This window comes from Notamacropus eugenii, chromosome 2 (genome assembly GCF_028372415.1).
Source record: "Notamacropus eugenii isolate mMacEug1 chromosome 2, mMacEug1.pri_v2, whole genome shotgun sequence".
Classification (NCBI taxonomy): domain Eukaryota; kingdom Metazoa; phylum Chordata; class Mammalia; order Diprotodontia; family Macropodidae; genus Notamacropus; species Notamacropus eugenii.
In genome coordinates, this window is record NC_092873.1 from 124,415,589 (window position 1) to 124,438,948 (window position 23,360).

The 23,360-nt window shown below is 40.0% G+C and overlaps 1 pseudogene; it reads right to left on the bottom strand.

The window, feature by feature from the left end:
- Positions 1–12,461: 12,461 nt before the first annotated feature.
- LOC140526352 (eukaryotic translation initiation factor 4B-like) lies at positions 12,462–22,787 on the bottom strand (annotated as a pseudogene).
- Between the last annotated feature and the right edge of the window lie 573 nt (positions 22,788–23,360).

The following is a 23,360-nucleotide window of genomic DNA, read 5'->3' on the forward strand; positions in this document are numbered from 1 at the left end:
CTAATTTCTTCTTTATCCCATAGAGTGTCTTTTTTCTGACTGTCCTAAATTTTCCATTTCAACAACCCTTTTAATCTTTGCCACAAGACTTATTCACTTGTGCTGCTCCCCAAGGGCTTCAATAGTATCAGCTTTTCAGGTAGTTTGCGTTGTCAATCTCATTAGATAGAGATGTTTGAAAAATAGCCAGCACTCTTTCCTAGAAATTCTGTTCCAGAGAGGTCATGATGGATCATTTTGCAAATGGAGGATTTTCATGGAATAAGGAGGATGTGTCAAGGAACATAGTTTAGTATCCCAAGAAGAGGAAAAGCATTACAATGTGTAGGAAGAGAGTGTTGAACTTGAAGTCAGAAAAACCTAAATTCATTCCCACCTCTAATATGTAATCAAATTACTTCTGAGTCTTAGTTTCTTCATCTGTAAAATGGGGCCAATACTGCTTAGAGTATATTTGTTAAAGAGTAGAGGTACGACTCAAGTGAGGTAATGCTATGGAAAGCATTTTGCAAAATTTAAAATACCATATTAATGTCAGTTATTATTATAAAGTGTATTCTGAGACAGAGAACTGATTTAATTGAATTCCTGCCATGAGTTACCAATGGGAATTCAACCATTGACTCTGCTTATAAAAAAAAAAACCTTGTATAAATTATAAAACTGGCTTGGGACAGCCATGATGAATAGATTCAACCCTGCAGATGGACAGAGGTCACTGTTACCCTACACCCTCTAGCTGAGAATAATGTGATCCAAGGGTGGGAAGCATGAATATTAGGTAATGAATAAAGTAAAATCACTCTCTTAGGAAAATTGTATTCACTAATGGAGTTAGAAAGAATCTTGCCAAAATGAATAACTCTAAAATGCTTATCTTGGATTAACAGGCATAGTGGTGCAGTACCATGACCCCATTCTGTCCACATGCTGGCATGACAACAGTATTCACAAGATGCTGGCAGAGAAAAACATTTGTAAATGTACATCCCTTTTGCTATAGAAAAGAAGCAAGGCAAAGATCACAGAATGTGAAATTTACTTTTGGAAAGATATTTAATCTAACCCACAGGTGGGATAGAAAACCCATTTATAACATGTCCTCATAAGTGGTCAAACATCCTCAACTTGAAAACATCCAGAGAAAAAGCACTCATTACTTTTCCATGGCATCCCACTTTAATTTGGACCAGTTCTAACCATTGGGAACTTTTCCTTTACACTAAGCCAAATTCTCCCTCCCCATAACTTTTACCTGTTAGTCTTTTCTCTGCCATCCAGGACCAAAAAGAACAAGTCTGTAATATCTCAGCCATAAAAATAACCTTGAATCTTCATTTTGTAAAGTCATTTTCTTCCAAATAATTCACCTTACTTTCTTCCATATTATCTCACTTTTCCTCAGAATATTCCCAAGGAGAAAAAAGAAAGTATAATCATTTGAATATATGAGCAAGAAATGGATCAGTTCCTTCCAAAGCTTCCCCAGATGGAATTCCCACAGAGGCCCCTAAGAGACAATGTTTGTGATAGGAACACCATTAAATGTTTTGACGTTACATTAATTCCTCAGGAGATGTTTTCACTTGACCAATCTTGAGTTAACTTCCGTCATAGATAGAGGAACTGTTTTCCGTAAAAGAAACATTCTGTCAGTTCTCACTTTAAAATATTGGTCTATCCTAAAACCGAAAGTATCAAATTTCCATTTGGAAGTCACACTGCCAGCACCTCCAGTTGGCAAATTGTAAGTGATAGATGTTTTTCTAGCTATAAAAGCAACAACTCTATGCAATTCAACCTGAAAAAAAACTGCCTCTTACCCATAATACCTTTTCCCACATCCTTGACTCCAAGAAGGGAAATGATATGACCTACATGCAAATTTGTTTGATCACATGGTTCTGGACTTAAAAGAAAAACCCAACAAATGCTCCCAAATAGATGAGCATGTGTCCTATCGCCTCCCTAAAATATTTTGTTCTTTGGAAACAAAAAACCAAGTTTAAAAAAGAGTTACTGAACCACTGATATTTATTTGCTTTCAAAGAAGCCACCTGTTGATCTGTCTACCTGATGAAAATGGGGGTTATTTACTTAGTCTTAATGTCTTAATTCATTAAGTAATGAATTAAGACATTTGTCTTCTAAGTGATTGTATAGTGACCATCTGGACATTCCAGGTCTAAAAATCTCTTCAAATAATTCTTATCTACCTCCAACACCTCCCCCCTAAAAAAAGCTCAATATTGTCTTCACATTTCTGATATTCTCTTAGGTACACTAAGTTTTATCAGTCAGAAAGGCAATCATAGAAATAGGACTGGTCGTAGAAAAATATGAATTAGATAAAGCTTATATTTAATCCCTGTCTTTCATAGGCTCAAAGAGCTTCTCTAGACTATAAGGAATCATAGTGACCAACCAGTCCACTGTCCATATGGTGCTACTATCCTTGCTGTAAGACATATCTTCATCCTATTACCTGTATATCAACATGAGTCCTGACTTAAGCCATTGCATTTCCCATCACTCCCACCTCAGTCAAAATATCTCTACCCTATATGTTATCCCTTAAGGACCTTTACAGAAACTAGTTAACTAATCTGAGAACTTAATACATGTGAGTCAATGGTTAATGTGTCATCCTTTCCAGATAGTTTATTACATTCCAAAATGGTCATACAATGTCTTGTCTCAAAGTGATGAATAATGCCCGAATTATAGGTACCATGGCAGGCTAGTGGAGGATTTATTGTGGGCAGAAGTGCCTTTCTGGAATCCTTCAAATTACACCTTAGGAAGAGGCTGCCTATTCTATCAGCTCAAAACACTGGCCCTAAATAGAAACATACACCCATCTACCTCTTCAATTCACTTTAATTTTTACCTTGCCATCAGTAATTGTGGGTTTGGTTTGGTTTTGTCTTGCAAAGTCAATAATCGATGCAAACTCTCCTGTGTAAATAAGCACTCAGTGTTGCCATATAAACATCAGACACCTGGGATAAAGCATATTGTACATTTTAGTCACACAAATTCCAAACGTTAGTTATTTGTCTATGAATATAATTTAATTCAACAAGCACGCAGTAAGTGCTTACCAAGCACAGGGGATAGAAAGATTAAATAAGACAGTCCCCAGGAGCTTACAGTCTGATAAGGAGGAATACAACACATACACAATTAACTATTATACAAGGCACAATATGTTAAGTTGAAAGAAGATGGTCCAGAAAAAGTGCTATGAGAAGAGGAAAATGTTGAATTTTCCTGGGGAAATAATGAAAGGCTTCATATGACTTCAAATGTCAACAGATATATTTAAAACTTACTTAATTTTTGTTGGAAATTATTTCAGGGAGAAAGATATACAAGCAGTATAAATCTGATGCTATCACACCAGATTAAGCTGACTAAAACTCTGAGACATGTCTATCTATAGGTCTATCCACCTATCTACCTACCTATTTTACCTTATATTTCCAGCAATCAGTCTACCATACCATTTCCTGGCGCTGACAATATCTTCATCATGCTGCCCACATTCTGGCCATTATCCTCATCTCCCACCACCATGACCCTGGATTCTCACTTGTATCTGCCTGACTCTGATAGGTACACTTTCACTTATCTTGCCAAAGACCAGGTTTCCTAGCCATTTCCTGGCCATGTCTACACCATTAGCTACTTTCCAGCTTCCCTTTATGTTTTATCTTCTTTCTTTGAACTATAACCTCCTTGAGAACCAGGGATTGTCTCACTATCTTGAATATATAACCCCAGCACTTAGTACAATGCCCAGCTCTATTCATCTATCTGTCCATCCGTCTGTCAACTTGTCTGTCTGTCTATCTATATGCCTATCTGATCTCTTAAGCTTGTCCAAATGTGAAATGAGTTGTCTCAAGATAGAGTATGTTCTCTCTAATTAACTGATCACTTTTCAAAAGCATAGAGAGGATTCTTAATCAGCAGGTCCTAAATACAGTTGGACCATATGGCCGCTTGAAATAGATTCCAACTTTTAGATTCCATGATTTTGTAAAATACAAACATAAGAATTAAAGTACTACGAGAACTTTACATTTGCTTCCAATGTAGAATCAGGGAAGACTTGCAGAGTTAAGCTAACCTTATCCCTAACCTCAAACCCCTGTGACATCATCTGCCACTCTCTGTATTGGACAAAGTGTCAGAAAAAAGGTAGTTTTTCTCCTTCCAAGGCCAATACCTCTATATAATAATAGGTAGTACTTATATAACGCTTTAAGTTTGCAAAGAATTGTCCAAATAATATCTTCATATCAATGCTGGCAGGTAGGTGCTATTATTAAACCTAATTTTACAGATGAGAAAACTGAGACTAGAAGCGGTTTAGTGATTTATCCAGTCGCACAGCTATTAAGTATCTGAGGCAAGATTTTAACGTAAGTCTTTCTGATTCCGACTCCAATGCTCTGAGTCAGGGGCTCAGGGGCTTTGCAACCTCAAAGACACATGGGGCCCTCTAGGTCCTGCAGTGTGGCCCTTTGACTGAATCCAAACTTCACAGAACAAATCCTCTTGATAAAAGAATTTGTTCTATAAAATTTGGACTCAATCAAAAGGTCTCACCCAAGGATCTCGAAGGCCACATGTGGTCTCAAGACCAAAAGTCCCCCACCCCATATACTAAGTATATGATTTCATCCCCTCCCATCTTTTCCAGCAGATTACATCCTCAATAATCCCCTCTGTCTCAAATCTTCAACCTCTATTTATCCTTTCCCTGCTGCCTTAAAGCATGCCTTTTCTCTCCTTAAAAAATACCTTCACCATTCTCTCAAGTCTTTTATCTCCTTTCTGTTTCTAAGTTAAAGTCCTAGAAAACAGTCTTTACTCACTGCCTTTACTTCCTGTCCCCTTACTCCTCAGGGAAGCTAGGTGGTGCAGTGGATAGAACAGGAGTCAGGAAGACCTGAGTTCAAATCTCACCTCAGACACTTGACACTCAGTAGCTGTGTGACCTTGGGCAAGTCACTTAACCCCAACTGCCTCATCCTGGGTCATCTCCAGTCATCCTGATGAATATCTAGTCACTGGATTCAGATGGCTCTGGAGGAGAAGTGAGGCTGGTGACCTGCACAGCCCTCCCTCACTCAAAACAAAGTCAAGTGCAAGTCATGCCATTATTTCTCTGATGGCATGGTCTTCTTTGACAACAAAGGACAAATACACACCTTACTCCTCAATCCTTTATAATCTGAATTCTAACTTCATCATCGACTGAAGCTATTCTCTCCCATGTTTCCAGAAATCTCTTAATTTGAGAATCTAATTGCCTTTTCTTAGTCCTCATCCTTCTGCATCTATCTGCTGCATCTGAGATTGCAGCTGTCCTCCTGAGTACTCTCTCCTCTCTGGGTTTTTGTAACTCTACTCTCCTGGGTTTCCTTACCTCTTTGATGGCTCCTATTCACTCTCTTTTATTGGCTTATGATCCAAATTATACCCCGTGACTGTGAATGTTTCCCAAGGTTCTTCATCAAGCCCTCTTCTCTTCTCCCTCATCTTTTCTCTCCATCTCCCTCTCCCTCTTTCCCTTTCCTTCCACCTCCCTCTCTTTTTTCCGCTTTCTTCCTCCCTCTTCCTCACCTCTCTCTCACTGTCTCTGTGTCTCTATCACTCTATGTCTCTGTCTCTCTCTGTTTCTGTCTCTGACCCTCCTACTTTTACCAGCATGTCCCAATCACACTTAGAGCTGATACCACCACAGCTTCTATCTCTGCCTCTGGCACAATAATTTCCTCCAGAAGACATAGTCATAAGAACAAAGGAAAAGTGAAAAGAAGAGTACATCAAACAGATACTGTCCTTTTGTCTTTTATCATATCATGTTGGCTTCAGTACTTAGTGCTAAAGAGATGATCTCAATCCCAGATGGGGGGGAGGGATGAGGAATCTATTTTTTCCATGCCTGGAAAGTCAGTCTCTCTATCTCTCTCACACCAGAGGTGCTAGTCCTCCCTAAACACTCTATATACCCCTGCAGTGCCTACCCCAGAGCTTAATATACAGTAGGTGCTTAATAAATACCTATTAGTTTGATTGATTGATTAGAGACAATTGTACCTGAGTTGAAACTTGAAAGAGGTAAAGGATTTCAATATATGGAAATGGAATACAGAAATCTTTTCCAAACTTGGAGGATAGTAGAAGCAAAGATATAGGAAGTAAGAAAGGAAAGGATGAGAATGGAGAACAATGAGTACATTAATGAAGTTTGACTAAATATGACTAGAGAGTTAGGTTGAAGGCTAGAGTCAGGTAGTAGAAGGCTTTGAATATATGAATGTGGAGTTTAGGTAATAGGAGACCACTGAACATTTTTTTCAGCAGAAAAGTAGTCATCAGGACAGCAAATTAGGAAAATTATTTGGTTGGCAGATTAAAGACAAGGAGTGATTAGAAACAACATGACCAATTAGGAAGTTATTGCAAAGTCCAAGTAAGAAGTGAAGAGCATCTATACCAGGGCAGTTTCAAGTTGGAATATGAATTATCTGCTAAATCCAATAGTTATTACAGAAATAGATGAATCTTAGCAAATGATTCGATGTGGGAACATGAGAGAAAAAAAGAAATAAAGCTGACTCTGAAATTGTGACCATGGTTAACAGTGTCATTAACTCTGGAGGAGAGAGAAAGTTTGGTAGGGAAGATGATGTGATGGGTTTCTTATACAATGAGTTTAAGATGATGATGGGACATCTGTGTGGGCATATTTAGAAGAAAGTTGGAAATGAAAGGCAAAGAGGGAATTCAGGGGAGGGGTTGGACTACAGAAAAGAGTTTGGAAGTTATCCATATAGAAGTGATAATTGAAGCCATGGGAGTAGATGACATCACCAATGGAGAGAATGTGACTAGACATGAAAGGAGGGCCAAGGATAGAGGTTTGGAAAATGCACACATTTAGTGGGAAGAAAAAGGAAAAGGAAGAAATAGAGGGGAAAAGGGTCAGAGAGGTAGGATGAGAACCAGGAGGATACATCGGCACAGAAGCCCTGGGAAGAAAAAATACATCGAGACATGGAATGGCTAAAAATGCCAGATGCTTCCTAGAACTCAAGGGAGAATGATGACTTTTAAAAAAAAAACAAAACATTGGCTTTGTTGATAAGGATGTGATTGGTGATTTGGTAAAAACATCACATGTGTTATGTTACAAACTCAACTAATAAAGTGATCTTTTATCCTGTATCAGTAACCACCCAAACATACACAGGGGGGCCTGCTACCACAGGTTCTTTGATCTGCTTCTCTAAAGGGAAAGACAACTTTTGAGGGCTTAACAATCACTTTAATCAAGCACAGGTATCAGAGAAAATCAAAATCAAAATTTCAGAGAAATCAAAAATCAACAGATGGGGCTTCCAAACTAGCTGACTATTAACATACATATATCTTTTCCAGAGAAGGAAGTGCCAACATCTGAGTTTTCAAAGGGGTGGGGGGCTGTTTAGTGACTTCCCAGACTCTCATCTGGCACTCAAACCTTCTTCCAAAAACTAAACCCCAAAGTAAAATCTCACACTCAGAGTATGAGAGTATTTATACACTTGTCAGAGCCAGAGGGCATGACCCTCTGATCCAGTGCCTCAATAGAAAAAACAAAAGGTACTACAAAACAGCTCCCCTAATCAAGCTTTCCTCAAGGGGCAGGCCCATCAATGGGTGGGGAAGATCTTCTTTAATCACATTCATATAGAGACTTTATACTTCTTGATTATACTAAAACAAAAATAGCAAAAGATTCTACTTTGTTTGGCCTCACATATCCATACAAGAAAATTATTCAAGATTCCTTGAAAGATATAACAACAGAGAGCCCTGTTCAAGGATTCTCTGCTAATATCACGCATAGCATAAAACAGGGAGATGGAGGTTTGCCATAGGTATTCACCAGTATCTTAGAGAAGAATGAGCCAAGGGTCCAAGTTGATGCCATATTCTCTATCAGTCATGAAATCCTCCAGATGCTCCTGTTTGCTGATGATCAAGCCTCCAAACAGTATACTATATGTATAAATTATAAGTGTTTGAAAGTGAGTCTGCCTCTTGCATTTTCTCTTGGTCTATTTTAGAGTTCTTAGAATCTTATGTGATGTTCTCCACTAAAGCAACACTGTGAAATGAGAAAAACTCTAAATTTGGATTCAGATTCAAATATATCCTTGGACAAGTCATTTAACCTCTCAGGTCACAGTTTCTTAATATGTAAAATGAGGGCATCTGAATTCTTTTATAAATTTGAATTCTGTGATCATAAAGAAGTATAAAGGGAGAGGAAAGAAAAGAGAAATAAAAGTAGGCTAAAAGAAAAGGAGAAAAAAGAAAATACATTAGAATCTTGTTATAGCTTGTCTTGTTATTACACACCTTAGAATGACAGAATGAATTAAATTTCTGAACTTATGTTCATAATCAGTGGATTTCATGCCAGGAGAAATCAGGATTTGAATCATTCATATGTGGTCATAGGCAGATTACTTCACCTTTAACAATCTCAGGTTTGTCATCTGTAAAACACAAATAATAACATCTGTAGCATTTACCTCACTGGGTGACTGTAGTATCAAATGAGATAATATAGGTAAAGCACTTTGCAAATCATAAAGCGCTAAATAAATATCATATGTGATAAAGATGAAGAAAATGGTGACACATTCATGTTCATTTCCAATCAATCACTATAAATTAACTAATCTTTTAAAGGTCTTGATTAATCTTTTGCCTTGCTTCACTTTTAGATAGTAAAATAATTGAATGGTTTGTCCTTTGTGATTTCTATGTTTGTTCTTTTTTCTCATATTTCTTCACAATTCATTCATAATCATTTATTATTTCCTCATAGCTTAGCAGTCTTCACTGCCTACATTCCATTAAACCATTAAATTGAATTACTTTTTTTACCAAGTAATATATATCTTCTCAATTACATTCCCTATGACTTATGAGATATGTTTTTTCATGAACTCAACTGAATCATGAAATCATTTTTCATTAAGAGTTCTTAGAAAAGATGTAATTATAGTTAAGGCTTGGTCATTAGGACCCAAAAGGAAGGGGATTGACTGAAAAGGCAACAGAAGTATAACTTAATAAGTGTCCTCCAGTAGAATTAGGAGCAGTGCATGGAAAATGAGAACCAGCCCTTCCTTTTTTCTACTTACACAACCAAAGGAAGTGTAATTCAATTGAAGCAAGCTGCAGTTAGTTTGGGGGGAATTTTCTTAGAACAAAATTTATTAAAAACTTGAATGGATTTCTGGGAGAGATTTTAAAATTCCCATCCTTGAATTGTAAAAATAGAATAATAGCTAATTTTCTTCCTAAGGCTTAGGAGAAATCTCAGTTGGAGGTAGTATGTTTGGTTGGGTTTTTTTTGTTGTTTGGATTTTTTTAAATAAAATTTTATAGTTATATCATATACATTCCTCAGTGTAGCCCTGGTTACTCTCCCTATCTATATGATCTCATAATTAAAAAAGAAGAAAATTTTCAGCAGTTTAAATTAACATATAAAAATAGTCTGACAAGATAGGTCTGAAAAGAAGCAGGAAGAGGTGACCTCTCAGGTCTCTGCTTTGGAACAAAGTTTAGTTATTCTAGAGGCAACAACAATGACAAAGTTATTGTACATATTGTCTGCCAGATTTACTTACTTCATTTCCCATTGATGCATGTTTTCCCATCATTCTCATTTTTATGACAGTAATATTCTATTGCTATCATGTACCATAATTTGCTTAAGTCAGGGGTGGGGAACCTTTGGCCTTGAGGCCACATGTGGCCTTCTAGGTCCTTGGGTGCAGCCTTTTGACTGAGTCCAAGTTTTACAGAACAAATCATTTTATCAATGGAATTTGTTCTGTGAAGTTTGGATTCAGTCAAAGAACCACATTTAGGGACCTAGAGAGCTACACGTGACCTTGAGATTGTGGGTTCTCCACCCTTGGGTTAAACGAATTCACAACTCTATCCATAGTTTTTCCTTAGCGTTCTCATCTTTTTACAACCCCTCCAATATTATCTATTCCCATTTTTTCTCCATCTTTCCCAATCTGCTAAGTGTAAAGGGAAACCTAAGAGGTATTTTGACTTGCCTTTCTCTTATCAGTTGTTTAGAGTACTCTGTCATGTTGACATTAACAGTTTTGCAACTCTTCTTTTGAGAACTATTTGTTCAATCACATTGACCATTCGATTTTTGAGATGACTTTTAGTTTCATATATTTCTAGTAGTTAACTATCTTGGATTTCTGACCTTTATCAGAGATATTTGATATAAAGTATTTCCCTGGTTTAGTACTTTCATTCTTATCCTCATTTCACAGCTTATGGTGTATCAGAGTATTCTAAGCCTAATGTATGCCTGACTGCTTTCCAATTCCCTGATACCTGTCAAAAAGGAAATGTCTAAGTAATTTATATGGTCAGGTTCATCAAACACTGTTTTGAGGTTATTGAGTTCAATTATTACTGATTCTCCCATGTTTCATCTGTTTAACTACATTTCTATTTTTGACAGCACCAAATATTTTGATGATTATTACTTCATAATATAATTTGACATCAGGAGTGCCATTCTTCCTTCACTCCTACTTTTCCCAGTTATTTCCCTTCATCTTCCAGATCTTTTATTCTCCCAAATGAATGTTATTATTTTGTCTCACTCTGCAAAGTATCTCCTCAATAGTTTGGTTGATTTGGCATTAAATCTATAAAATTATTTTAGTTAGCAAAGTCAATGTGGTAATGAAAGAGATTATGATGGCAATTTAGAGCCAGATCATTGTCACCAAGAACTACAGAAGAGTTATTTATCATCCTTTAGGAACCTATAGTTAGTGACCAATGTAGATTATACTTGGAAATGGTTGAAAATATGTAACATCTCTTTCAAAGCTACAGCAAATATATCAGCTACTGAAAACTTAGAAAGTCATGTTTTGATGGGTTAGAATTATACATCAAAAATCCTCCTTTACGTACTAACAAATCCCCAAAATATAAATATAGACCTCAAAAACATCCTAGGGAATTCAACCAAAAAATTCGACTGAAACCAGACCATTAGCAACAACTGCACTATGACAGACTTAACGTTGAAAAGCTTAAGAACAATGTTTTAATAGACGTTGCCATGCAAAATACTCCTAATGCCCAAGCTACATGAAATTCTAGACATTTAAAGTATAAAGATCTGACCAAGGAGATCAAAATCATGTAGAATAGAATGGGGCATATAGCATCCATATAGCACTGTCCTATCTGCTACTGAGGTGTATCAAGCATATTTTTAAGTGAATCTATAAAGGATGAGTTTATATTCTAACATTTATTTTCAGTTACCAAAAGAAGTTATTTTATCCACCTGTGTAATAGTCTTCAGGACAAGGATTGTAAAAGAATAATAATGAATTTTCCCAGGATTATTTTTATCTGAATCCCATTGAAAAAGTTGTGATGATGATGATAGCTTGCATTTACACGACACTTTAGAGTTCACAAAATGCTTTACATACATTATCTCTTTTGATCTTTGCAATACTATTAGGTATGCACTATTATTATTCCCATTGACAGATATTGATATTGGGGTTCAGAGACGTTAGGTGACTTGCCCAGGGTGACATTGCTAATAAGTATCTGAAGTGAGAGTTAAACCTAGTTTACCCTAACTGTAAGTCAAGTATTTCAGGAAAAAGTAAATAGAGTTTAAGGTACTAATGTTATAAACTTGAACCTAGGTAGTCACTTACAAATGTTACAGAGGGTTTTATAAGGTAGTAAAAAAAAGAACAAACTCAGCATGTATAAAACTAAACTCATTTTATCTCTCTTCAAACCATCTTTTCTGAAAATTTCCCTATTCCTGATGACACCACCATTCACAAATTCTTCAACATCATCAGCTTAACTTTCACTTTTCTCCAAACCTTCATCCATTTCTCTCCTATAACAAGCCTCTACCCAAATTAAATTCCTCATCACTTCTTACCTTTATTTATAAGAAGTTCTACAACAATAACACAATGATCCTTTTCTATAGTGTGTTCTCTTTACAAGTGGAAATTTCTTCCAATTAAGGTACCAAATAGGAAGGAAAAATTTTACAAAAGTTGAACTGACTATAGACAGTGATAACAGGCAATTACTATCAAACTAGAAGACTGTAGTTATTCACAGGTTACAGTTTGAGTCATAAAGTACAGAGTCTTTGAGTCTATAAAACAGGCAGTTTTAAAACTTCAGTAGTTGATAATGTATGAAAAATTTCTTTTTTCTTCTTTTTTAAATTTTTTTTCCAGGAGATGGTGAGTTTTATTTTGTCTTGTCTGGACAGAGGTTTGACTTGTTCTCGAAGGTTGCAAGCTGGTGAGAGACGAGGAGAAAGCATAAGATGTGGAGGTTTATTCGTTATAGTCTTTGCCCTTATTTTCATCTTCACTATCAACAGAGAGAGCTGCGTACTTGCTTGCAGAACTGAATTTAGAGGCCAGGTTTTCTTCGAGTTTCTTTGGCTCAGATGCAGGTCTTGAATCTTGATCCCTTCTGCCATCTTTCCTATCAGACTCCTTCCAATGGTCTTTACTTCCTCCATCCACTGGACCACAGTTGGAGTTCCCACTTTGGCCTTTCAGCACACTCACTTTCTCATCTTCCTTGAAATTAGCTGGTCCTTCCTCAGACTTCTGGGATGTTACCTTTCCTTCATCACTGGTGGGAGACTGCTGCTCTGAAGAGTCTGAGCTCTGAAATCGGGCAGGAGGGTGGGAGCTTCTTTTCATCCAGTCATTTTCCTTTGGTGGGGGTGCAGACATCACCTTTAGGGGAAGCTGATCTGGTTTAGAAGGCTTGGAAGTTGGAGACTGAGAATCCTCTTCCTTGCTGAATGTTTCATTTTCTAGGGATTTCTCACCCTCCCTCCTTCCTGTGCTTCTGCTGGATGGTGCTGTATTCCCAGTCTGTGAAGATTCACTTCCCACTCTTGACCGTTCCTGCATTTCCTCACTTCGCCAACTTGGGTGTCTCTCCCAGGGCCGTCTTTCTAGTTTCAGCTCCTCCAGCTGTCATTGTAGTTTCTCTTGCTCCTTTTGTAGTCGTTCCTCTACTTCTCCTTCCCTAGCAGATGTATCCCCTGGCTTTGCTCCCCCAAAGATGGAGGTAACTCAGCTATACTGAGAGGTGCTAGCTGATGAATCTTCATCCTTGGATGTACTCTGCTGCTTCAGCTTCAGTTTGGGTCTCTGGGGGGGACCTGTGTCTTCATGTCTAAAATCATCCCAGTTGTAATCGTCTCGAGTTCCATGACCAATCATCTTGTCTATCATCTCTGTCTTCATAGCGATCTCTTTCTGCTCTGTAATCATCATCCCGAGGGTACTCACTACCAAATGCTCTTCTGCCACTGCCTATCCTAGAATCAAAACCTCTATCATAGTCTCTGCTGCCCCTGTCATCACATCGATCCCAGCCTCCATATTGGTCCCTGTCCCACCCGTCTGAATCATAACAATCACAATACTTGTGAATGGAATAGGTTTAGTGAAGACTTCTCAGGTTGTAATTCTTCTCCCAGGGGTGAGGTAAGACTGAGGGGCTCAAGGTCACTGGATTTTTAGAATAGAATAATTCCATATAAGGATATAACACTGTGTAGTACATTAGGGTCTCAATGATTGGATAAAGTTTACCTAATTCTTTAATGTCTTCATTTCAAAAGGGATTGGTTAGATTTCGTGTCTAGAATGTAAGATCATATTCTCAGCTAATGAGAATAATGGTCAGTGGGGGGAAGAGGGACTTGCATTAGGGTCTATATAAATCACTGTCTTTTCTTTGCCTTCAACTTTCCCACTCCTGGTAAAACTGGGATTGTCCCGCTTCTCGAGAATCGAATAAATAAACTTTCTGTCACCACTTTGAGAGGCCTCTGAGTGATTACTGTAGTAGGGATTCCGAGCCATCCCACACAGCTTGGGAGCTCCTCCGGGATCTGTGACTTTTCAGAAAGATGGCTGGCAGCTCAGTTCAAAGACTGGCATGCCCATGGGGGGAGACTTCCCCCCCCCCCACGGTCCTTGAAACAGGATGCCGGGTCTCCCTCTCTGCAAAGTAATGACCAGAAGCAGAGGAACTCAGCGAGGACAGAAAGAATAGAGATAAGGACTCCAAAGACTCCAAAGCTGTGAAGTGTGTGAAAATGCCAACCAGTTGGTGTTGAAGGTTGCAGTCAGGCAACTTGTACACGTATGACCCGGCGGTAAGCGTGGCGGGGAGGGGTCTGGGGGTCAATTCTTTGAGTCTTAGATAGACTCAGGGAGGAGGTGATGACTCCCAACCAAATTAGTGGACTGTAGGACCCCAGGGTGAAGGGCTCCCCAAAAAACTTTTGCCGGGTGACTGCTGGTGGGTGGGCGACCCCCGCTGAGAGCTAGCAAGGGAACTAGCAAAATTTGTTGAGTCATATACTTGGAGGTGTTGGTGACAACCCTCGTCCAAAAATGGGGAAGGGGCAGTCCAAACCCCACCGAGCTTCAGAATGGAGTCAGGAAATACCAGTAAATAGTCCCTTGGAAAACCGATTACAAAATTGGCACGAGTTACCAAAATATAAAGGAAAAGACAAGAAGAAGATGATTAAGTATTGTTGTTTCATATGGGGTGAAAGAGACTTCGGAGGAGGCACAATCTGGCCCAAATATGGTTCCTCTGATGATTAGGTATGTCAAAAGTTAAATTTATATGTAAATGGGAAGGACCCTTTGAGTCCAGAGGAGGTTATTTATGCCAGTCTCTGGCTTCCAGGGGCCCAGCTATTTTTGTCTAAAACTAAGCAGAAGGAGTCGGGAAAGAAAGAACAGGAGACAGTCCCACCTCAGCACTGGGATCCACTTCTTTCTATTCCACCACCTTATGCATTACCCCCTCCTCAGGCGGAAGGCCCCCCCCCCCACCAGCTCCACCACCAGAATCACCATCTGCTCCTGCCCCTGAACCCAGTAGCATTTCTCTAATAGATTTAGAGAAACCTGATAAGCCAACACATGGCGGCCTAAATAGGGAGCTGAGGCAGTTAAAGAAAGATTTGGAAAATTTTCCGCTTTCAAAGCCCTCTACTCTGGGGGCTAAAATGTATCCTCTTAGGGAGGTTCCAATGGGACCAGAACAAATAGGATATGTCAGTGCTCCAGTAAATGGCACTGAGGTCCAAAATTTCAAGAAGGATCTGAAGTCAATTATGGAAGACCCTGTAGGGGTAGTAGAACAATTAGATCATTTTCTGGGACCTAACATTTACCCCTGGGGTGAATTAATGCATATTATGAACATGCTATTTGCCCAGGAGAAAAGAACTCTTATCCGGAGGGCTGCCATGGTGGAATGGGAACGACGCCATCCCCCAGCCCCGGGGTGGTATCAGCTGAACAAAAATACCCCACCATGGACCCTGGTTGGGATAACAATAATCAGGTGCATAGACAGCACATGCAGGATTTGAGGGAATTGATCATTACAGGAATTAGGGATGCTGTACCCAAACCACAGAATTTGGGAAAGGCCTTTGAGATTAAGCAGAAGAGGGAAGAAACCCCTTCAGAGTTTTTAGAGAGGTTGAAGGAGGGGGTTAGAAAATTCTCAGGCTTAGATCCCCAAGATCCTGATACAGAGGCCACATTAATGGTTCATTTTGTTATCAACGCATGGCCAGATATTAGTAGGAAACTGCAGAAAATAGAAGGGTGGAATAGGAAACCACTTGGGGAATTATTAGAAGAAGCCACCAAGGTCTTTGTGAGGAGAGAGGATGAGAAGCAAAAGAATAAAGCAAAATTGTTTTTGCAGTCAGTACAGGAAGTCACTGATGCAGCTGTGAAACAGCAGGAGGGTCAGAAGGGTTCGATTGGAACCAAGCCCCTGAAAATATAAGATGAAGGGACTCAGGTGTGGCCCAGTACATACGTGGAAAAGGACCACAGAGAGGCCCAAACTGCTGGGCATGTAGAAAGAAGGGGCACATATCAAGAATTGCCCTCAGCAGAGAGATGAGCACAAAGTCTGCTCTCTCATGGAACAGGAAGACTTGGGGTGCCAAGGGCTCATTGAAAAAGCCCACCCAGAGCCTTTGGTAAATTTAAGGGTGGGACCTCACAAAGAGGAAATGGTGTTTTTAGTGGATTTTGGGGCAGCCTGGACCTCAATTACCCGATTGCCCCAGGGAGTAGATTTATCTAAGGAAGTCCTAATAATTTCAGGAGTCAAAAGAGAAAACTTTCCAGTCTCCATGACAAAGAAAATTGAATTGGAATATCAGGAAATTAAAGTGTTGGGACAAGTACTCTTGGTCCCGGAAGCAGGGGTAAATCTCCTGGGGAGAGATTTGATAACAAGGCTCTCTATTGGCCTCATTCCTCACGGTAATTTAATTGTGCCAACTAAAATATATGAGATGAGGGAGGAAGAGAGAGAGCAAGTTGACCTTCAAGTGTGGGCCAGCCCAACAAATCCTGGCAGGCTAAACAACACACCACTCAGAATTCGGCTGAGGGATCCGAACTCAGTAGTTAGGGTCAAACAGTACCCAGTTTCATTAGAAGGGAAGAGAGGGCTGAAGCCAGTGATAAAGGGACTCTTAGCAGCAGGACTCATAGAAACTTGCATCTCTCCTTTCAATACTCCCATTCTCCCGTAAAGAAGAAAGATGGGAAATATAGAACGGTTCAGGACTTAAGAGAAATTAACAAGATTGTCTTATCATCTCACCCAGTGGTGCCAGCCCCTATACCATACTGGAAAGGATACCTGAAAACAACTCGTGGTTTAGTGTAATAGATTTAAAAGATGCTTTCTGGAGTTGTCCCTTGGACCAAGAGAGTAGAGATATTTTTGCCTTTGAATGGGAGGATCCAGACATGGGGAGAAAACAACAGTATAGATGGTGTGTCCTACCTCAAGGATATATTGAATCCCCAAATTTCTTTGGACAAGTCTTAGAGAGAGTATTGGAAGGCTTTGACCCTGTAGCAGGAGTCCGAATTCTCCGATATGTAGATGATTTGCTCATAGCTGGGAGAAAATGTGAGATAATTAGTTTAACAACTATAAGACTCTTAAACTATTTGGGACTACAGGGGTTAAGGGTCTCACAAGATAAATTGCAATTTGTAGAAAGGGAAGTGAAGTACCTAGGTCACTTGATAAGTAAAGGGAAAAAGAAGTTAGATCCCTCTCGGGTGGAAGGAATAATACAGACAGCTAAACCAGAAAATAAAAGAGCACTCTGAAAATTCCTGGGCCTAGTGGGATATTGCAGGAATTGGATAGACTCATATGCAGTCCTAACTAAACCCTTATATGGCCATCTACTGGAAGGAAAACCAGAACATATTCAATGGGACCTTGAGAGTGAACAGAGTTTTAAACGGCTCAAGGACATTCTAATCTCAGCCCCAGTATTGATGTTACCCTCAATAGAAAAGCCCTTTCATCTCTTTGTGAACACAGATAGAGGAGTGGCCTTGGGAGTCCTGGCACAAACAAGAGGAGGGCAGAGACATCCAGTGGCATTTTTATCAAAAATGTTAGATCCAGTAGCAAAAGGATGGCCAACTTGTATACAGGCTGTAGCAGCCATAACTTTTGGAGGCTGTTTGACTGTGTGTACCTCATCAGGTGCAATCCATCTTGAATCAGAGAGCTGGGAGGTGGCTGACAGATTCAAGGATTCTAAAGTATGAGGCCATATTATTAGAAAAAGATGATTTAATACTGTCTCAAGATCATAACCTCAATCCAGCTAGTTTTCTGTCAGCCTCTCCTGAGGAGCCCATAAACCTGGAACATTGTTGTTTGGATATAATTGATTATCAGACAAAGGTTCAGGAAGATTTATCGGATTCCCTGTTGTTTGAAGGAGTAAATTGGTTTATAGATGGATCCTCCCAGGTGGTAGAAGGAAAGAGACTGAATGGGTGTGCCATAATAGATGGGGATAGAAATTCTTTAGTACAGGCCAGTAGCTTACCTAAGACTTGGTCAGCACAAACTTGTGAACTGTATGCTCTGCATCAGGCTTTAAAACTATTAGATGGGAAAGAGGGATCTATATATACAGACTCTAAATATGTCTGGGGAGTAGCTCATGTCTTTGGAAAAATCTGGGAAGAAAGAGGAATGATAAATAGTAAGGTGAGGGAGCTAGCCCACACCACCTTACTGACTAAAGTATTGAGCAGTTTATTGTTGCCCAAAGCAATTGCTATTGTGCATGTGAAGGGACATCAAATAGGGAACACCTTTGAGACTAAGGGCAATCACCTTGCTGATGAGGAAGCAAGGAATGGCGGGGAAAGGGAACTTAGACAGGCTGAAATGTTGGTATTAATTCCTGCTTTGCCTCCCAATCTCCCCTCCCCATCCTATACTCAGGAAGAGAAGAAGAAGGCTCAAGACTTAGGAGCCAAGGAGGCAGAAGGAGGACGTTGGTTTCTCCCAGATGGCCGTGAGGTACTGACCAAGGCAGGGATGAGACGAGTCTTGCAACACCTACATCAAGGTAGTCATTGGGATGTCCAAAACCTGTGCGATACTGTATTGACTAAGTTTGTGTCACCGGGTTTATACACACTGGCCAGACAATTGGTGGAGGGCTGTCTGATTTGTCGAAGGACAAACAAGACTGCTCAACGCCATGCCCCGCAAGGGGGCAGGCCCCCGGGATACAGACCCTTCCAAAGTATTCAGGTGGACTTCACCGAACTACCATCAGTGGGCAGTCTCAAATACCTGCTGGTCATAGTAGACCCTCTGACCTCATGGGCAGAGGCTTTTCCCTCATCATGAGCCACTGCCTCCTTGGTTAGTAAGATATTATTGGAATAGATCATTCCACGGTATGGCATGGTGGAGAGGATAGATTCAGATCAAGGCACTCATTTTACTGCCAAGGTCTTGCAGTCATTAGTAAAAGCATTAGACATTTCTTGGGAGTTCCACACTCCTTGGCATCCTCCTTCCTCAGGCAAAGTAGAAAGAATGAATCAGGAAATCAAGAAACAACTAACTAGATTAGCTTTGGAAACACAATTACCATGGACTAAGTGTTTGCCATTGGCTCTTTTAAGAATTAGAACAAAACCTCACAGAGATGTGGGCTTATCTCCTTATGAACTTTTGTATAGACATCCCTACCCGGGAATGCAGGAAGGAAACTGGGATCCAATTGCTGATAATAAGGATAGATTTATAAGAGAATATGTATTTGCTTTACTTAAACATTTGCATGAATTACAACTCAAGGGACTTATTGCTCAGACTCCCCCTCTAGGTTTTGTGGTACACAAATTTAACCCCGGCGACAGGGTCCTGATCCGGGTGTGGAAAGAGAAGTTGACTCCGAGCTGGGAAGGTCCCTACCAGGTTCTCCTGACTTCAGACACAGCTGTAAGGACCCAAGAATGAGGCTGGACTCACCATACCAGAGTAAAAGGACCCGTGGAAGCCCTGAAGGAGTGGACTGCAGACCCTGACCCAACAAATGAACTGAAGCTCCGTATAAAGCGTGTGTGAGAACACACAAAATCTGGAAAAGAAAAGCTAGAGGCCTATATGTAAATTCATTATAAGTTTTGTTATTTGGGGAACTATACTACGATTATTATTGTTTGTTCTTAACAGGATTCTCTGTTCAGTAATTGTCCTAAGCCATTTATCACAATATCTTAACAGGACTCTTCTATTAAGACTGTGTGGACTTGACAAACCTTGGGAACAATGCAACCAAAAAGTAATACCCTGGGAATGTCCCTTTTAGGCATGATCCTGTTCCCACTACTGGGACACCAGGTCCCAGTTATCAACTCCCCTCTTGAAAATAGTTTCCTAACCTTAATTCAGACCATTGCAGATACCTTCGACGTATCCCATTGTTGGATTTGTGGGGGACCTGGGGGACCTCAGCGGCTAAGTCAATGGCCATGGGTAGTAGTACCACTGAGTCCAGTTTGAATTCTAAGTAATAGATCTGTAGTACATGATGGGACAAGATTCTGGACAAGCCAAGAGAAACACCAATGGTCATTGTCCGAATCGGTTCTGGGTGAACATTGTTTAAATCAAACAGGACCTGAGTTGCAGGAGACATGGGTGGGAGAAAGTAATTGTAGGTGGACATTCATGTGAAGACGAGAAACCCTGACTGGTATCGATTGTGCCCAGTATGCAAACAGATGGAATCAGACTAGTGTCACCTGCTCTGACGGTAGGGTGATTCCCTGTACCCATTCATTTTTCCCGTCCCTTTCATATGAGGAGAGAACAAAAGGGAAATATCACGAGAGTTGCTGGTATAAGTCTTTCAATCCCTCTGATCCCAGAAAATCATGTGAAGGGGGGCGTCATGACTATGACTATTTGTGGAGCTGCATATACATGAATAGTACTAAGAATAACACAGAATATAAAGAGTGGGTATGGAAGTGGGAGAATGGAACACATAGGATGATGTTTGATACTTACTGGAGTGTAATCAATAGGACTGGGGAGAATTATCAACATTGTATATGGAAGAGGAAACAACAACTATGGAAGTGTAAGTCAGAAATCATGAGAGGAGGACCATTAGGCCCGGACGAGGTAAAGTACTTTCCAGCTATGGATTATAGGGTAAGATTGTTTCTAGAGGAAAATCCTGCTTTGAGGGGACATTATTGGATATGTGGACAGACAGCTTATACTCACCTTCCGCTAAACTGGAGAGGTGTTTGTTATATTGGATTGGTGAGACCTAAATTCTTTTTCTTGCCTGAATCAGGGAAACAGCATCTAGGGGTCCCTCTATATGATGATCTAACCAAAAGGAAGAGGAACAATGACACCTCCCTCATTCAAACTGGAAATGCAAATGGGTGGGGTGATACTTGGCCTCCTGAGAGGATAATCAGAGAGTATGGGCCTGCAACTTGGGCCCAAGATGGGAGTTGGGGTTATAGAACCCCTATATATCTATTAAATAGACTAATCAGACTCCAAGCAGTAGTTGAAATTATTACCAATCAAACAGCAAAGGCTTTGGACTTATTGGCTGATCAAGCCACACAAACTAGGGAAGCAGTACTGCAACATAGATTGATCTTAGATTATTTACTAGCAGAAGAAGGGGGAGTTTGTGGAAAGCTCAATTTATCTACATATTGCTTGAAAATTGATGATAATGGAAGAATAGTGAAAGAGATCACCAAAAATATCAGGAAGGTTTCTCATGTTCCTGTACAAACTATGAACTCCCTTTTTAATACATCTTAGTGGTCTTGGTTTGAAGGGAGCTGGTGGAAAAGATTACTGTGGTTTGGCCTCATAGCAATTAGTGGTATTATATTACTTCCAATTTGTCTACCTTGCTTGATTTCACTTATTACTAAAATAGTTAGAAATTCTCTACTAAAATCTGCTAGAGTAGAAGAGAGGACCAAAGGAGCCATTCGGATGATGGTACTGAAAAAGGAAGGATGGGCACCTGTGGAGACAAAGGATAGGAATGACCCTGATTGGGATGAAGAGATTAATAGACAGTGTGAGATCATGTTACAGAACTTCAGTTAAAATGAGAAGTCTTCAGATTAACATAATAAGAGGAGGGATTGAGTAGAATAGGTTTAGTGAAGACTTCTCAGGTTGTAATTCTTCTCCCAGGGGTGAGGTAAGACTGAGGGGCTCAAGGTCACTGTATTTTTAGAATAGAATAATTCCATATAAGGATATAACACTGTGTAGTACATTAGGGTCTCAATGATTGGATAAAGTTTACCTAACTCTTTAATGTCTTCATTTCAAAAGGGATTGGTTAGATTTCATGTCTAGAATGTAAGATCGTATTCTCAGCTAATGAGAATAATGGTCAGTGGGGGGAGGAGAGACTTGCATTAGGGTCTTTTCTTTGTCTTTGACTTTCCCACTCCTGGTAAAACTGGGATTGCCCCGCTTCTCGAGAATCGAATAAATAAACTTTCTGTCACCACTTTGAGAGGCCTCTGAGTGATTATTTTAGTAGGGATTCCGAGCCATCCCACACACTTGTCCCCAAAGCTGTCATCACCCCTTCAAGGAGGGTAGTCATCAAAGCTGTCTGTGGCAGGGCGAGCCCTCCAGTCTGTGTCAGTCTTGTCAGAATCCCGATTTCGATCCCGGTCACGGACAAAGAAATAATCCTCTCGGTCTTTATCCTGTGCTTGATCAGCGACATCCACTCGTATTCTTCTTTTGCCTGTAGACTCTTCATTCAGGCTCAAAGTGCCGAGCAGTGAGTCCAGGTCCTCAAACTCAGCATAACCAAAATCTTTCAACCTTTCTGGATTGCTGGGTTCCTGTGGCAAACATACTGCACTGATATTCAATCCTCTAAAGAACTCCTTGTGGAATCCTCTGTCACATCACAGGGCAGGTTCCCTAGAGAAGCAATGTAGGGTGGCAACTTGGGAAGACAGTTCTGGTCCATATTGGGTTCCTGAGCAGCCTGTGGAGCAGTGGGCAGGATGGAACAGTCACTTGGAGGCGTCATCATCATTAATATGCCAGATGGTGGAAACGTCTCCTTCCAGGTCATCAGCTTCATCAGCCTAGCTGACCGGTTTGGTTACAAAAGTGCTTCCTCTCCCACCAGTGCCACCATCCTCAGCAAGGAAGTCTGTCAAGGTGAGGGTCTTCCCCTTCTTATTCTTCTTTTTAACTGCAGCCGCCATGTTGGGGAAGAGAGAGAGAATGGAAAAGATTCTTTTCTTAGAAAAAAAAAATCTCAAAAGAATATGAATCCAGAACCAATTCATATCTGTATTATTATCCTATTGATAGTGCCTTATAATTGGTCACTCTTCTTCCAGGCTCTCCCTTCTACATTTCATTCTCCAAACAAATCTGACCATATTCCTACTCAAAAATTGAAAATGACTCACTATTGTGGCTAACATAAAATGTAAAATACTCTGCCTGGCATTTAGGGTCTTTCACATTCTGGTTCCCACCTACTTTTCCAGTCTATTGCATATTATTTTTTCATATAATCTCCATTCCAAGCCTCCTATTATCCACACATGGTATTCCATTGCCCACATCTTTGCCTTTGAAAAGTGCCCTCCCCCTAAGTCTAGAATGCACTCACTCCTCATGACTACATTTTGGAATCACTAGTTTCCTTCAGGACCCAGCTCAGGTAGAAGCTCCTGATTCCCCCAGTTGCTACTCCCTTTCCCCTGAAATTTATCTGGACTATTTTGTACATATGTTGTATTTCCTTATTTATGCAACTTTACGTGGGC